The sequence below is a fragment of the Odontesthes bonariensis genome, chromosome 6 (genome assembly GCF_027942865.1).
Source record: "Odontesthes bonariensis isolate fOdoBon6 chromosome 6, fOdoBon6.hap1, whole genome shotgun sequence".
In the NCBI taxonomy this organism is placed as follows: Eukaryota; Metazoa; Chordata; class Actinopteri; order Atheriniformes; family Atherinopsidae; genus Odontesthes; species Odontesthes bonariensis.
The window spans coordinates 14,245,992-14,265,002 of NC_134511.1; positions in this window are offsets into that span (position 1 = coordinate 14,245,992).

Sequence of the window (19,011 nt, forward strand, 5' to 3'; positions counted from 1 at the left end):
CCATTGCTTGGAATTGCTACATCTATCACTGCTGCCTTCTTCTGCAGTTTGTTGACCACCACAATGTCCAGTTGGTCAGCCATCGCAAGGTTAGTCTGTATCTGGAAGTCCTGCAGGATCTTAACGCCGTCATTCTCTACCACTTTGAGCGTGAGACTTCCGACCCAACCTCGGCACAGATGTTCCTGTGCACTACATTATGGCGATTCATGTATGCTGTATTTGCATCTCACATCCCGCCTTTCTGAGGCCTCTCTGAACAGCCTGCACCTGGGATGCTGCCTGGTCCTGTTCTTGAGCAGTCATCATAACTATCTCCATGCTGTATTTCAGACCGTCCTTTTCGAGCCACTGACAGGACGTCTCGATCAGACACTTCTTCAATCTGTTGGTTACTAAACTAGTATGAAAATGTTTAGATTTTTCAGATTCCTTCTTTAAATATTATTTGGGCCTTTCATATCCCTCTCAAGATATTACTTAGTTTGTGGAACAAACCACAAGACAGGCGCAATCAAGCTGTTAAGTCTTGGTTCAGCATTTTTCTTTTTTAAATTTGTCAGATTTTTTAGAATCCAAACAGAAAAGATAGAAAATGAGAAAAAAAGAAGATGAGGACAGACAGACGGAGTAAGAAAGCGAGCAAACAATAACAAGGTAAAGAGAGAAGGAGACAGTGAAACGATGGTATGGAGGCAGACAGGCAGATGGAGAGAAAAGTGAGCAAATAAGAGAGTTAGCGATGGATGGATGTTGTGATAGCAGCGAAAGTAAGCAGGGCAGGGATTGTTCAGAGCTGGTTGTTTGGACAGATGGTCGTTTGTGTGCTAATTACAGACTGAGTGCTTGACACTGTGAACACAATCAAAGAGGAAACTGGCTTTATTTGTTCAGCTTCACCCACACATAGGCACGCGCAGAGAAAAAGAAATTCAGATAAACATTAGACAGCAACAAAAACATTTTGCTGATACCACACAGAATAATCATACAGGCACAGAAAGACACAACACACAAAACAAAGCACATGCGCAGAGAACTCTCTTAACAGAAATTCAGTATGCACAACCAAAACGAATAGCCCCACTCAGTGTCCTTTATCCTGAAAAACTCTGTTTTCAGCCATTTTAAGAAGAATCATAAACACTAATGAGCTTCTTAGTAGGAGTACATCTTTCCTTGCTCTGTTACAGCTATGTAGATTATTGTGCTCTTTCATCTATGCTTTTACGAAACAGATTTCAAATGGTATCTGGTTTTCTACAAGAGCTTGCCTTTTATTTTGGCCAATTTAGTACACAAACTACATTTTGTTCTTCACTGAAGTAAAATAACTGTTAATTAACTCTACAAAAGAAGCAATCATTGTAAATGGTGAGGCAGTCAATTCCAGTATCAGGCATGTGCCTTGCAAAGTAGCATTTCAAAGATGAGTTTTGGAATCATTTAAGTTTACCAGCTTATTTTCAATTTAACGAGATATCTCAGCACTTTTTTAAGTGGGTTGTGTGTAGTATTTGAGTAGTTCTTAAGCACGTTTACATGACACTAGGAAAAAAAAAAAGTAATGATTGTGTTGGTCCAACTAAAATTGGATTTTTAAAATGCATGTCAACATGACCGAAATTGTGCAGAATTGAGCTTCTCAAAACTCTAACTGGCTAATAAACCCAGATAATGGGCTTGGGGATTGAAGTAGTCCTGTATGCATGCACTCAACTTGACTTAAATGGGCTTCGGCTCTCCACACATCTTCCAGAGTTTGAACTTTTTTGTAAAGATCAGTAAAGTATATACATATAAACAGTAAAGTATACCTGTGTATTGGAACAGACAAAATCCCAGTAAAGCTGCTCTCGTTATTTTCTTATTCTTTTATCAGATGACTAAACACATAAAAATTCTGACTGAAAATCAACCCATTAGGACTGCATGTTGACTCTCAGATATTTCATTGTGTTCTAATGCATCTCTGATTTTATAACTACAACATCATCTGAAAACAAATAAAAAATGATATATCTACATTCAAGTAAAGACAGCATCTCTGCAGTGAATTCAGTTTATACTTATGTGTACAATGTTTTCCCAAAAAAAAGGTTAGAAGCAGAATGACAGTCCACAGCGTTGCGGCCTCTGACAGTTAGTTACTCAATTGTGCTCCTGTGAATGTTTACTGGGAAAAGATGGTGGTTCTGTTAAATGGCACAGTCAAGCTGTAACCATAGCACAACTCAACAGTGCTTTTAACCGTGCTGACCATCTTATCTGTAGTAGGTCGTGGTCAGAGAGCTCTCAGTTTGAATAATAAGATGATAGGTAAGCTAAAGCCGTCATACCACCATCAAGGAAATACTAATCTGTCTCACGACGGTCTAAATCGAGCTCACATTTTCCATTTGTGGGTGAACAATCCAACGCTTGGTTGTAGAAGGTGTTGAAGACAGAATTTTCTGCCTACGTCAGTAGCAGCACCATTCGTGATCTTTTACAAAGCAGCCTTGGACATCCTGTGGCAACATAGACTGTGTTACATGGACCAGTCTAACCTTTTAATTCCCAAGTTATGCAGTGCAAATTTTACAGAGTAGAATTTACTCAGACCACTATCAAAATATCAGTGTTTGATTGTTTTAGATCTTCTGTTGGCCCCATTCGAGTTGCTTTCTTTAGCTCGCCCATCAGGAAACCAATTGACTCTGACCACCATTTACAGCAGATTAGACACTGATTACTCCCACACATTCCACCTTAAAAAAAACAAAAAAAAACAGAATATTGTCCCTCTAAAAAGGGAAATTCTCGTAAAAGTAATCTTTTAAGATTTAAAAAAAAAAAAAAAGTGTGTGTCTGGTTAAAGTCTACAACGGAACAAAGCCCAACGTACACACCAAAGGGACTAAACTAAACACTGCAGTGCACCTTGTTGAATATTCTAGCAGCCAGTAGCTTGTAAAGAAAATAATTCCAATAGATAACATTTAGGTTGTCTAAAAAGTTTTTGTCTTTGCTAAAACTGTCCTGCTGACTCATGCATAAGCAGTCAGGAAGTCCTGGAAGAGGACATCTGTTCAGTTTGGCATGTGCACATGAGCTGCTGTGATTTATTACTGCTATACCGTCCATCTCGTCTTTGTAGTCTATTGGGTTAGACATGAATGCTTCACCATGTTTGCATCCATGAAAGCTGAAATGACAACCCAAATTAAAGTGTCCCCTGCTATAAGCTCAACAACCAACCATGAAACCCCAAACAATGAACTAATTCTTTCTATAAATACCACAAAGAAAATGTAGATGCATCCAGAGCAACCTCAATACCCTTGTATTGTGCCGCAGAGGGCTAGAGCACAAAACAACATATTTTTGCCACAACTGTTACATCATAGTGTGAAGCAGCAAAATCACACTCTCACCCTTGCACGTTGCACGTTATATACAACACTGATGTTTCAAATATTGTGAAACCACAAATGTCGTCTCAGGCTGAAGTGGATGGAGCTACACTGTGGGTTTCAAAAGGGGGGCTCTAACTGCATATATGCCTGAAAGAACTTACAATATGCAGGCAGATCAGCCCTTCCTTATAAGGTCAATTTTCCTTTTTGTATGAATTTAAGGCCATGTGTATGCTGCACTTAAATTGTCCGACACATTCCCACAAACCTTCACAGCTCAGTCACCTCCGAGCAGCCTCATTACAAAGAAACATAATGAGCAGGGCCTTAATGAGCCTAACGAGGGCCTAACGAGGAGTTGGTGTCTGTCGTTACAGTGGCGTCTGGTCCCACCTCATCAAGCAGGCACAGAAAACAAGGTGGAATGTACCAGATGCTCTGTTAGTTTTAATTCTTATATCGCGTTTGCTTCCCCCCCCACCTGGACTTTACCTTTATTTGCATTTATGGTTGTTTGGTACTCAAAAAGTTTGTTAGCATATAAAGTAATCTTGGAGCAGGTCTGTCAATTTGAAGAAAAAGTAGCAGCAAAAGGACGGGTATGTCTCACCGGTGCAACTCGATATGATAGCATATTCCATATAGAAAATCTGTCACTGTCAAACTATGCATCACCCTAGTGCAAAAAACACACATATATATATATATATATATATATATATATATATATATATATATATATATATATATATATGAAAATACAAATGCATTACATACACAAATCAGCCAAAACATTAAAACCACTGACGGGTTATGTAACACTGCTCACTTTGTTCGATTGCAATGATCTTCTGGGAAAACCTGCATTCTGGCATTCACCTGGATGTTACCTAATTGCTTGCCAACTACTTTAACATTTTTGATGACCAGCCACACCCACTTAACTCTTTAAGTATGGCAAAAGCTCCCCCTAGGATTAGTGCCCTCCCCAATTTTGAATGGCAATGGGACCTGCAACTTCCTACAAAGGGTTATATAAACACTGCAAAGAGCTCCTTTGGTGGCATGAAGAGGATCTATCCATGTTAAAAGGGTTGCCAATGTCATGGCTGATTTTTGTATCTTAATACTGACTAGATTGCATTGCAATACAATGATCAGTGTGTGACTTTTTGTGACTGATTGATGAATCAGACTGGTTTGACCTTTTATCAAATAGTACACATTCCTTCCTTTTTAACGCTGGTAAACACATTAATGGTGAGAGTTTCATGAAATACTGCATTGTATTCTAATATGTTGTTATATTCATATTCACATATGCCAAAAAAAATAGAAAGTCATGTCCCAGTTTTAATAAACCAGTTCAATTGCTTTTGTTATAGTATTAACAATAAACTGTTTGTGTACATAGGGCTATTAGGGAAAAAAAAAAGAATTATCCTTTTCACTTGGATATCATTAATAGTTTAGGTGCATTTGTGTTTTCGTGCCCAGATTTTCACTGCCAGTTTGTCCTTAGTGACTCATCTTGGTCCCATATATACTTTCAATGTGTTCAAGGGGCTGTTACCCAACCCAGCGGTTGTTGCTTGGGATAGGAGCAGTACTCCTATGAGTACATTCACCCGGACATTTTAACGTATTTAGAGAATGATTTTGACCTAAAAAACATATAGTCCTCGTCTTGTCTTTTCAGATACAGATCCAGCTTTTCTCTTTTTTCATAAAATAATGTACTATCTTTGACCTTCAGGTTTTCATCAAGTTCAAGTTCACTTAGATTATCAAAAATATTGTAAAGAAGCTTGCAATTTATTTTGAATCATCACTCTGAAAATGTACTATTAGTCTTAAAAACTATTTCACACAGAGTCACATAGCTACAAAAAGAATGGTTGCTAGGTGTTAACACAATGACTCATATACGATATACAGATGCTTTGATTCTAAAGGGAGGGAGACATCCAGCAAAACACCATTCAGAACCCTCCATGCATAGTAATATTTAAATAAAGAAACCAGGAAATTAAATGATATCTGAATCTGAGTTTACGTCAACAATTTACAGATCAGTTTTAAGGATTTTGCTTAGCATGATCTACTCAGAGTTTGCTCTTGGTTTCTGTAGAGTATTAAATCCATCATGGTATCGGATTTTCATGACACGATCATTGTTCCAAAAGCATTAATGCAATATTTTAAGTTTAAGTTTAGCTTACTTTTTTTTTAAAAGTTATTTGCAGTTGCATTCAAAATACAATGCAACAAAGTTAGGAAATTGTACAAAGATTAATTTGTGTTCAATAATAACTCGATTTTAATCATGAGATAAAGCCGTGCAATTATCATTTGTGCATTATCAACACAATATGAATATTTTATCTCTTAATACCAGAAATATCCACAGAAATGATAACCTTAATCCATATATTTTATAAAAAATAAATCAAATATAAAGATTTTATTAAAAAAAAATAATAAATCTACATTTTCTTTCCTTTTCTTTCCTGTCCATTTTTCTTCTATTCAGTGCTTTTATTTCATGATTGAAAATAAATCTAAGAAAACAGAAACCATAATAAACTGTATCAACTTGCACAAATGAAGACCAAATGTAAAGAAAATTAACTGAATGAATGATCAATTATTTTAAGCATAAAATAGTGACAAAATAGTTTGATAGACATGTTGTTTTGTCATATTCAGTCAGTGTGTCCATCATGATATCCCTTGAGAAGTAGGATAAGTATCAATTTCAACTTTGGTTTTTTTTCCTGTCAGAAAGGGAGAAAAAAATGAAAATTGGCCATAGTAAAACTTTTCTACTAATCCACAGAAGCGTATCCTTCTTTATCATTTGTTTTTGCTTTTGAGAGAATGTTTACTGGCGCAAAACAGACCGTTCTGTCATCTGCCTGCCGTCCTGACAAGTTTGCCACTGACGAGGCTGCTAGTCTGGCTCAGACTGAGCCACTAATTCTCCAGTAAGTGCCGGTAAACCATTACAGCTGCAGCAGGAAAGCTGCCGGTTACAGCCAACTGGAGCGTCGCAGCACACACATGAATTGCTGCAAACACACACATATACTTGGTGAGGCGCATCATAAAGATTATCAAACACACGCACAGTGGTTTGTTATCTTATCTGATATTACTCACAAACACACTTGTGCACAACCTTATCTATGATTAAGATGTGGCAACCCCTCATATGACTCTTAGTTTCTTATTCACTCACACACAAAAATAGAATTTCGCTGACTCTGTGTGTCTGTGTGCCTGTGTGCAAGTGTGGTAGAGACAGAATAAAAGACAAATCGAGGAGCAGAAAAATTAAACCAGAGGAACAAGGTCTTATCTGCTTATTTATCCATTTATGTTAAACACACACATACATACAGCCTGCACACAAACAGATTTGGACTCAGACCAGGAGTGCAACAGCTTGCGATGAATATTCAGCAAACGATATCATGTGTGTGCATGTGTTTGTGTGTGTGAGAGAGGGGGTTGTATGGAAGCATGGTTACCACCTTGTGTAATCTCTCCCAACAGGAAACATGCACTCCTGGGACAGGACATTTTGTCTCGAGTGTGTTTGTGAGTGTGTACTCCCACTGAAGAAGCTCGGGGACACAGAGCTTGTGTTTCTGATTTAAGCAGGAAATCAGCACAGCTAAAAACAAAAGGTTAGGCTTAACAAAATATGCGCACACACACACACACAACTTTAGCTCTTGGCAGCTTTCATTTTTAATTCAAGTTCCTTTGTTGCATGTCCTTTGTACATAATTATGGGTTGTGTGCTTTGCTACAAGTTGGCTTTCGCTTTGGAAACAATCAGACGATTAGAAAATTGGAGCATTGAAGACGAACAGTAGGGAACTCCAAGCATGCGCATAAAAAGTCTGAGAAGATACCAAGATGGAGTCAAGGGTGCAAGATTAACCAGTTGAACTGAGGATATGTCGACTGGCATAAACATAAAATGTGACTTGATGAACAGAGTCAAGTTTCTCCTGTTCTTTCTTCTGCCTGTAAAATCTTGTTAGCTGACGACCCTTTATATTCTAAGCACAGTGCTGTTGATTAAAACAGAATACAGAAACTGACACTCAGTAATTGGGAATCCATGTACCCCCTCGTTATTCAAGTGACAATGGTACTGAGGGCAATGACTTTTGAGGAGTTGAAAATCCAAGGAAAAGTACTTTATTTGAAGTCTAATTTGGTGAAGGATCAAATAGGTCAAATAGGACTACTCGATAAAGAGTAATGACAAATCATTAGTTCATCTTTTAGCTTTGGTTTTCGTTCATCAACACTGTAAACACTGTTCAAGTTAATTAGATGGAAAAACACTTCCATGTAGCTTCTTTGTTTAGTGGTTCTATGTTGTGTATGTATACTGTTGTAGGTTTGGTTTTAGTCAGTTTTGTTTTGTTTGTTTTTTAGTAAAGATTTTTGGTTATTGATCAGTTTTGGTGTTGCGATACGTCTTTTGTATGAAAAATAGGATATCAAAGTCAAATCTTAAAAGTGAGTATGATCGTTGTGTTGGTTTCTTAAAAAGCTTTTGAGTTATTGTGCTTCTTTCTTTAGAGTTCTGCATATTTAAAGTAAGTATGATCGTTGTGTTGGTTTCTTAAAAGGCTTTGAGTTATTGTGCTTCTTTCTTTGGAGTTCTGCATATTTTTGTCAGTTGACTGATATAGGCAAATATCATTCAAAATACAGTCTGAGAATCATTCTTCTGCCCACCACGGCACTGGCAGTTTAGGAAAAGTTCCATCAACACCAGTAAAAGAAGAGATGATTAATAGCAATCTGCAACATACAGTTGCTAAATGTAGGAAGAGATGCAGCTAGTCAACCTGAATTAATAGTGCAATAAATGTGCACCATTAAAGGAAACATTTTGCCACGTAGTATTTGAGCCTCCGTGTGCTTTGACCAGATGTGCTGATGCAGTAGCTTTAATGAAGCCATTCACAACACACACAGACTTACCCCTCACCGTCACAGCTAAATACCCAAGCCTTATCCTAAACATACGCTAATTCTAACTCCAACTATAAAACCAAAGTTTGACCCTCAAAAATTTATTTTACACATGTGTAGCCCACCATTGGGTTCCTACAAAACACATTAGACAACACAAGTTGGGTGGTCTCGTTATCTTTTGACCTTAGGACAGCATCATCCCATGCCTGAAGTTATGATAGCAGCATCAGTCCGTCTCAACCAGCCCTGGCAATTGGCCATAGGAGAGCTGGGTGATTGACCCTCTTGTCTTTCTAACTGCACTGATACCTACTGAGAGGGAATGAAAAAGTTACTGTAAGTAAACAAAATAAAACAATGACAAAAAATAAATAAAAGTAAAGCGTCAGTGCAAGGCAACAAAACACCAACTCCTGAACTCTGTAGTTTTCTGTTGCTGCCTGTTTCATTTTGAACCCTGAGCCATCCACTATAAACATTATGCCGCTGAGCCACTCATAGCAACAGCACATGAGCTAGAAAGAGACTGGATCACTAGTCACCAGCACTTATAGCCGAGATGCTGTGGTAAAAAGAACAAGAGATATCTTTGATATATACCTCAAAGAGCCAAAAAAAAAAAAATTAATTTTCTTTAAATGCATAACGAGGTCCATTTAATGGATTTAATTGTTTTTCTGTGTCCTCTGAAGTGAAGTTTGTTTTTGAATAATAAGTAAAGTGCACGTCTTTGGTGGTCTTCATTTGTTCAAAAACTAGGATATTGGCAGTGAATATCTACATCCAATAATAAAACTACACATCATTTTTTGACACTGGAGAGCAAAGAAAGATAAACAGAGCCCACTCTCTACCTGAGACATGGGAACATGAGTGTTAAACATTAAAATCCTGTAAAATCCTCCTCTTAATGCCCCTCCTCCAATGCTTGCTCCTCTTGATCCAGCAGAGTCCCAAGAGCTATTTCTGGGCCAATTAAAGGTGTTCCTCGTAGCAGTTTTTGGAAGGCTGTACAGGGTGGATGGCCTTCAGTATAATCCCAGAGAGGAGGGTGAGGATACATTCACAGCAGGTCACAGAAGAAACAAACTCAAAATGTGTGAGGTAGACTGCTCAAGTGAGTCAGGTGCAGACAGATTAAAAACTTCACGATTTTTTTTTTTTACCACAACCTAACTTAAAAACAGCTTTGAATTTAAATGTTTTATTCTAATAATAGAAAGTGTTGAAAAGTTCATTTATGATCTGCAGAATACTTGGATGACAAAAATGATGAAAATGAATTGACAGATTGTTGGAAAGCTGGAACTGTTGCAGAGAGACGGACCCGGATGAATTCTCCAGGGACTGCCTTGAATGGATTGTGGTGCTGCGTTTGCAACTGAGGCATAGAAAAATTGAATCCGGGTATCTTTAAAAACAAGGTTTTTCCCTCAGAGTGAGCTCTCTCACCAACAGACATGTCGACTCCAGACTCTGTCCATGTTCTTTTTTTCAGCCAGTTCAACGTGTTTAAACATATTGTCAGACTTTGACCTATTTTACTGGTCAATTTGAGAAAAAAAAGAAAAAAAAGGGTGTTGACAGTGTCTTCCATTCCAGATGACAGCCCGCTCTTAATAACCACAATGTGCAAATATGATTTCACACTTAGTCTTTGTGACTGTTAAAACAAAATCAGTTCTGTTGGGATGGTTAATTTAATTTGGCAGGGCCACTGAAAACCTGTTTTTATGTAGTGTGGCTATAGTCAATATCTCTATGGTGAATAAGCATCTGTCCGAAGTATTCAGAGCAGAATCAGCCAAGATAACAAATCTGCTCCCTGAAGAGATTGATTACGATGGGAAAACACCCCCAAGTGTGGATTCTTTAGTCCTCTTTAATATCTTAGATGGAGTGGACATTGATCCACAATCCATTAGAGAAGCTGAGGTGAGAATCTTCCCACAGTGAAGCCATGATGCATTATATAAAGCAGATACATATATCTGCCATATTTAGACTTCTGATAATTATTTTCTCACTGCAATGTATAGAAACTGTTTTGAGTGGACAAAGAAGATAGCCACAGAGACAAGCAGGTTGTAAAACATAGTCCTGTGCATTAAGAAGCTGATGAAGGCAAAAAAAAAAGAAAAAAGAAAAAGCAAAGCATCAAAGCCAAAAATGAGGATGTGCTGGGCTCACACATTTTACTGTACTAAGTATCTCAGTGAGCCTTTTACATATCCTCTGTACCCGTCACCCATGTGTACTTTGACTTACTCAGCTTAGTTGTTGAGACAAACATACTGTTAGGAGAAATATGAAGCCAGATTTAACAAAAAAAAAACAAACACCTAAAACTAAAATACAGCACAGGGAAATATGCACTGTCAGGAAGCGACCGGACAGAAATGTAGACAAAACTCTGGGAATAAATGTGACCTGATAATGACAGAAATCAAGATAATCTGGCTCTGCACTAAGCTTTAAGGTTTTGACTGTGTACTTTTTACAGGGGTTTTTGGTTTGTTTTTTTCAAGTTGTACAGCCCTTTGGCCAACGCTAAATGAAGTGACCTGACCTCCTTTAGTTGGTACTGACCGGTGCACAGCATTGCCATAGAAATGCAGTTTTGGACATGCTTTGATCCAGTCACAGATGGCTTATGGGGCTTTCATAGAAGTTTGGTTCCAGGGAAAAGTTTATTTGTCATCACAGATTGACCCTTGAAACTCTCTAAACTCAGCAGTTTTTGCTAATTTCAATTTCAATCAGCTTCAATAACTGCTGTGCTTTGAATCTAAAACATTATGTCCCTAAACAATTGTTTTTGTAATGTTATTCACTGATTAAGCCATCAGTGGATTTAATGATTTGGCCGATCAGAGTATACGTAGGTGAAGTGAAGAGGTACAAGAAATAGATGCGATTTGTTGTTGTTTTTTTTTAAACACATGCAGTATATATTTATTAAAAAGAAGAAAAAGACATACAGAATTGCAAGCTGATAGGAATTGTATGCCTTGGCGGGTAACATTTTGCGTTGGCTTATTTTTGCCAAAGCTGCATTTTACATGCTGGTTCAAGCAGAAGCAGGTCTGTGAAAAGAATCCCGTTCTTTTTCTACTGACGCTGTTACCTCCCCTTCAGTTTCATGCAAATATAAACATTCTGCTCGGCTCACACAAACCTCAATCCACTATCAATCAGAGGCAAATGAAAGCATGGCATACGGGAATAAAAATACATGCACACGGCTTGATCTTAAGATAACTCTAGTTTTACATTATAGTATGTCATTGCAGTGCGTTTCTGAGAGTGGAAGGAATAATCAATATGTTTAGCTTTGGTAAAGTACCAAACAAACAAACAAACAAACTTACAGCATTGCCACATTCACTTTTAGAATGATATTGTGTAACTATCATAAAATGATCATATGAAAACCTTCAAATCAAGTAAATATTTTGCCTCTGGCCTGTGGTGCCATTTATCCATGTACAACAATTTAGTGTATATCAGCATGATTTTTGGCTTAGATGCATCTGTCTTATCACAAATACAATGCAGCTGGATGCCATTCAACTTGTGGTGCTCAAAGCACCAGAAAATACTTTTTTTTTATTTTTTAAATTTCAGTCTCTGTACAGAAATAATGCCATTGTTTCTCAGGAACATAAACAAATCTTGTTATGACTAATTTCATGGAACACAGGAACCATTTCTGTGCAACACTAAAGCAGTGAGTTGCATCAGTGCAGAGACAAGCGCGGATACGAGGATCATGCTCATAAACACATAACTGGATATAAACGTAAGTGTCCTCCTTGGCCGAGTTTTACTGTTAACAGTAGAATAGAAAACAACTAAACTGTGATTCAAAGATAGAATGGAGTAGGATTTTTTCCACTACAAATGTATACATTTGTATAATACATATATATATATATATATATATATATATATATATATATATATATATATATATATATATATATATATATATACATATATATATATATAAAAATATACAATACCAAAACATGTATCAATGTTCAAGACAGCAGATATGAATACTATGAATACGTTCAAGGGACTCTGTCCCGTGAGTTTTGTTTGCCTTTTGCTTGCAGGCCTATTTTCTACAAAGTGCAGAAGAGAACATGTCTTCAGAGAACATGACTTGATAAGAGCAGGGAAGTCTGTTATGCAGACAGGATTACTCAAGGTCAAAATTTCACCTTCAATGTTCTCTAAAGAATGCACGATTGCTGTGGCATCTGTTGGCAGATCAAATTTTTTACTTTTTGGAGGATGGCTCATGGCTAATGCTGCAGGTCAGTGCTGGAGGGGGTCGAAGTCGTACGTTTCCCTTTTTGCAATGATACAGCTGAGAGTTTCAATAGAATGAGAAGTGATGAAAAATTAAACTAGTCACAGAAATTTGGGTTTTCCAATGTGGTTTTCGGTTTGTTTGTTTTTTTTTGTTTATTTTTAAATGTACAGAACTTTGAGCACCACTGATCGAGTGCCTTCCATTTCCATTATGTTGATGGGCAAACATCTGAGGTCAATATCTCCAAAATATGGCAACTGATTAAATAAACAAATAAATGTTCAGATAGTCACATAGTTCAACAGGCCAGAGAAAAACTTTGTATATTTGGTTTGGGGAGGATTTTTTTTGAATAAATGTGTTAAGCCAGCTGCCATCTGTAACTTCAAATTTAGCTTTACCATTCAGACATGACCATTAGAGTTCTTTGTTTTTAATAGCAAGAGATAGGATAAATATATTTCCCTGACAACTGTTCCTTAGCCTCATATATGTAACCATGTGTGGATGTTTCCATATAGCCACTGTGGTAAAGACCTGCAATTCAAATAAGCTTGAAAAAGGTCTGAGAAAATCCCAATAGGACGGTTAAAGACAAGCAAGGACAGATGAGACTAAACACAAGCAGCTTATGTACCCGTCACCATACTGACTGGGAAAACTGCTCAGTGTGGAATACACACCCAGTTTTATGTGTCAGAACGTGTTTGTGTAGGTGCACAGGGTGAACAAATGTAAAGTATCTGTGTGTGTTTAGTCAGCGAGTCAATATCAAAAGTCTATCCTCATCCCTGTGTAATCCAGTTCTCCTGATATTTTTTCTCTGTCTATGTGTGCATGTGTTAATATATGCGTGTGAAGGTGTGTATATCCAATGTGTTTAGGGCACACACTTTATCCCTCTGTAATCCACTGACCCTGATAAACAAAAATGGAATTATGATTCTTCAAATACATTTGTATGTGTAATGAGTTCCCTTTCCACTTGTATTTTCTTTATTACCATTTAATTCTCCTTGTGAATGCGCAACCAAGGACAAGGATCGATGTAGATAATGGACCAAACCGTGGGAAAAAAATCCTTGTGATGGACTAAACAATGAACAAAATTATAGACTTGTTAGAAACTGCTTTCAAGAAGTGAAGGTCATCTTGACTGATGATGGTTTTGTCTAAAAATGTATGTTAAAGAAGTAAAGAGCAAAGAACATTTCTGAGGAGAGACAGTGAGTTAAGGGGTGCATTCAAGCTTCAAGCTTTTACCACAGTGTGTTGCACTTCAATTTTTTCCTACTTGAGAAATATAATCTTTCTTTGTTATTCCAATTGATCACTGGGTGCCCTCTTTTCATCCATTTTCTTTTTTTTTGTCTTTGTTATTTAGAGAGGTCCTTTGGTCGTGTTATAATACATTCTAAAATATTATCATGCAACAAACATTCCCCAGAATATTCTTGATGTTTGTTTGGTGAGGGTTAAAGTTACACAAAGAATAAAAAGACTTTGTTCAGCTGGAAAGAAAAGCAACATAACTATGTTGAAACTGCTTATCTGCATCCTCAGGGTCTAGAAAACGTAGTGTCACAACATTCATATAAACTGGTCCACAACGATTCATGTAAGCAGCCCAGAGACAGGCAACATTCATGTATGTATTCATCTTTTTATTCAGGTTGCAGTTGAAGTGTGAGGTGTACCGTTCTCACTACCCATGCCGCAACAGTTCTGAAACCATGATTTTTGTTTTTGGATTATAAAACAACAACTCAGACTTTAATGATCATCTTTAACGACCATAACTACCTTTACCAGGTGACTTTTGTAAACAGAACTGTATTTATCTGCAGAGAACTGCAGTTTTGCTGTAATTCAACTCCCTCCAATATAAAGCAACCGACAGCTAAAAGGAAACCTTTTCAGCCCCTCCGCCCCCTGCCTTTTCCTCCTCCACACTCCGTTTCTCCTTCTCGTATTCATTCACTCTCCTATCCCTCCATGTTTCCATCTGTCCCTTTTGAGTGCATCCAGCTGTATCTGTCTGACAATCAAATGGGAAATCTCCAAAGCTACTGATCTGATTCTGACAAAACTCAAAAAGGCACCATATTTTTGTGCTGAAATTTCAGTGTGTACAAACTCAAAACAGCTGCCGACAAATCAAATCCAATCAGAAATATGCTGTATTGTATTGAATGTACTGTAGTTTACATGTAACAGCTTTTTGAGCTTAGCTGTATAATATTAATCAACTGAAGGAAAGAAAACTTGGAAGGAAGCTGAAACTTTTAAACATGTATTTTGACAAAGTTACATCAGATAGAGACAATTCATACACGGCAACCTTGTCACACAGTGCATTGGTAATATATACATCCATTTGTTGTGTTTGTATGCTCCTGTAATATGCCTGTACACTACTTATTTAACCTATCAACCCAATTTCATCCCCAAATATTTATTTTTGTATTCATTTACATGGGATTTATAGAGCAGAATAAAAAGTATACCACAATCAGAAAGAACATTAAATGCTTGGACCCACGGTTATTATGAACATTGTATTGAAAAAAAATTGATTACTGCAAAAATTAAAAAAAAAAATTAAAAAAATGTGGATGTAATGTGGATTGTCTTTTGTTGATAGATCTGATATTTGAACATGTAACTATTCACATAAACAATCACTGGTTTTGACCTCTCGACAATAAACATGGGCAACACTCATTGTCAAGAAAGAGTAATCTCGCAACACCCAGTTGAAAAGAAATCTTGTAAGACCTCTCCCTTAAAGGGGAACTGCGGTATTTTCAACATTAAGCCTCTTTTCTGAGTCGTCTGCAATGTTTTAGAACCCCCCTCACCGCTTTTTTGATATTTACTGCTGTCTCCGGTATTTGCCTAATTTTGATTCTTCTCAACCTGCTTCAGAACGGCAAGTCATGTGCATGTCCAAAAAGGTCCGTAAAAGCACCATAAACGTCCGTTTTCAAAATCATCAACTCACCGGAGTGGTTACTGGTGTGCACTGGTAATCCATATCAAATTTTGTTGCGAAAAGTTGCTTCTGTCGTGTTTTATTTGACATTTTGTAAATCCCATTGAGTTCTATGGAAGACTGGATGTTCGTTGATATTACTCCACCATCAAGTGGTGTGGAGCAAAGCAAGTCAGATTCAACTGCTGAGCGGAAGTTTATCCACGGCTGTGAAGTGGCTAAGAAAATAGTTCGAGCATGAACGAGCTGCCAAATAAAACACGACAGAAGCAACTTTTCGCAACGAAATTTGATATGGATTACCAGTGCACACCAGTAACCACTCCGGTGGTTTGTGCTTTTACGAACATGCAGATGACTTGCCGTTCTGAAGCAGGTTGAGAAGAATCAAAATTAGGCAAATACCGGAGACAGCAGTAAACATCAAAAAAGCGGTGAGGGGGGTTCTAAAACATTGCAGACGACTCAGAAAAGAGGCTTAATGTTGAAAATACAGCAGTTCCCCTTTAATTCTCTCCAGTATGAGGCCAAGGCGTTTAATTTTGTTTGTGGCTTCTCCCTCAGGTTAGCAGCCACTAATCTGTTCAGTGCAGGGTAGAGGACCTTTGTTACAGCAGTGCACATTTCAAAAGTACTCTTCAAATTCTCAACAACTTGATGGAAACTCAACTAATGTTATGTTTTTCACCTCTGAGTAGTTTTAATCTTGATTGTCACTGTGATGATGCATTAATTTGGTAATAAACACCACAAGCAAGAGAAGTAGTTAGTGAACATGTTAGATTGCAGTTCCTCAAGCACACATCACATTTGCTTCATGTCTTGCACTGTAGTATAGAACACACACACACACACACACACACACACACACACACACACAGGTTTAAAAAGAGTGAAATTGTTGTTCTTTGGTCAGTGAAAATGTCAAAAATGCATCCCACTCAAAAGAATATTTCACAGAACTTCTCCCAATATGAGGATGAAAAAAAAGGAAAGAAAAACAGTATGACAACCTTCCCCAATCCAACACATTTCAGTCAATCTCACTTGGCAAGCTGTCCAAAGAAGTTTAACTGGTAACATTAGAAAGTATGTCCCTCAAAAGCTTGAGAAGAGGCTTCATGCAAATACAAATATACTTCACTTAAAAAAAGACGGGAATCAAGCTGTGACAGTGAAAGAGTGAGCAATGCTTGTGTGTACAAAGTAGGAAGCCACCTACAGCTGAACAATCCCACAAAAAAAAGAAAAAAAAGAAGATTGACAGAGGAAATTGGAGAGATATAAAAATGTTCATGGCTTCCTGCCTGCCTGGCTTATATTTGTGACTTCAAATATGATTCATCTCGTTCTCTTTCATTTCTCTTTTTTTCTTTCCCTTCTGTTTGGTTAGGCTTCGTGTTTCTCAGCTTCTCGCCTCACCTGTCTCCAGCTGATTATTAAGCTTGATTTCTTCCTTTCTGGTTGTTTTCCCCTCCATCTCTTATCATTTCTATCCCTGGACTTTTCCACCTCTCTTTGTGGCGGTTTCATGAAGGGGGACAAAGACAGGCAAAGGAGTGCTTTAGATACATCAAGTGGTGTTTTCCATGTGCTTGTTTCTTTGTTTCTTTTTTTTCCTTCCAGCAAAAAGGTGTGTGCGTTTTTCTTTTAAAAATGTGAGCTATGAGAGGTGGCTGCACCTAAAGTATTCCCCTAAAAGAATACATAATACTGTGTAATGATATTAGGGAGAGCTATATGAGGGCCTGACTAACCGGCTACAGGCAATGTATTTTCAGTATATGTAAGAAAATAAATATAAGAATAGCTTAAAGTTGGTTAAATTGAGAAACTAGGTAACTTAATTTGCTGTAAGTGTTGGATGGTGATGGTTGTTGTTGGGACTTAGGAAAAAGTTATCAAGGCCCCCTCCTCTGACGTAAGAAATCTGAGGAGAAATATTACATTTTTAGGTAAAACATTAGGATATCTGAGGGCACCCGTCATGGAGAAACCTTGACGAACAAATTCTTTTCTCTGTCTGGCTTTTGTCAAACAACAAAGCCATAACGTTTCAGTTGACCTTCAGTAACTGCTGCAGTTATTCCAATAGCAAGGACACTGCTCAAAAGAGCAACGTCAAGATGCTGTTCGCTCTATTTTTCATTCGCTGCCTTGTGCAGTTTGTCTGAAGAAAGCAAAGAAACTGTTAAAAATAAACACATGGTAATGGCTAAGAAAAATATGCACTGGAATCAAAAGCAGAAAACAAAAGCAGAAAGCTAAATGTGATGATCAAGAATGGGATTGTGAAACTGGCAAGTTTGAAAAAGAAACTTATAAAAAGAGACATAATAAGGCAGGCAGGGAGCCAAACTCACCTCCAAGTATGCATTCTTAATTCTTCTCCCTGCCTTCTCTCGTGTCTTAGTCCCTTCAAGTGTGTTTACTTTCAATTCAATTTGCAATATGGCAAATTGTTTTGCATCCTTTGTACGTCAAAAAGACTTCTGCAATAGCTACACCTGTTTCCTCCAGCCCAACTCTTCTCTGAGGAATCGTGTTCGATATGTTCTAAGATCAATTTCAGGGTCACAGGCCGGAGGATGAAGCAGAAAAGAACATGAGTGCTGCTGTGAATAGACAAAAGATAATCAGGCGGGTAACTGGTGGAGGGGGGCTGGGTGTAAACTGAAGGGCAGGTGATGGTATTGGGGAATGGTGCTAAAGTAGGTGGGGAAGCCAGGCGATGATGAGGGGCAGAAAACAATGAAAATAATTGTTGCAAATGAAGGGAGTAGAAGTCTTTAGAATTTTTAAGGCAATAGTTGACGAATGAGTAACTGTACGTTCTAAGCTATGCAACCTCTAGTGGTCATAAGAGTAACTGCATATGAAATTAATCAATCAATGCAACAGTTGTGTAGTAGAAAGAATACTTTATAAACACACATACATAATATATAATTATGTACTCTTTGCCTTTGTTGACAATATTTCCATGTTTTTGATAAACAGAAGCTGGATCTTATTGAGACTTACTTCAGGGTAGAAACCTTTTCATACCTCATTTTTTACTCAAATGAATGCTCGTCTACTTATTATAATGTGCCTCTTTACAGAGTTTGTTTTCACTTGTAATTGTAGACCAAAATTACAACACCATGAAATAACGAAATAGTCAAAGTTTCAAATTATACACAAGCCTGATCTTGTTCTCAAAAGAAACATTTAACACCAAGTGTCCTTCTTTAATCCCCTCCAGTCATGTACAGATGTTAGTTATAGATTCATTTTATGCCTCA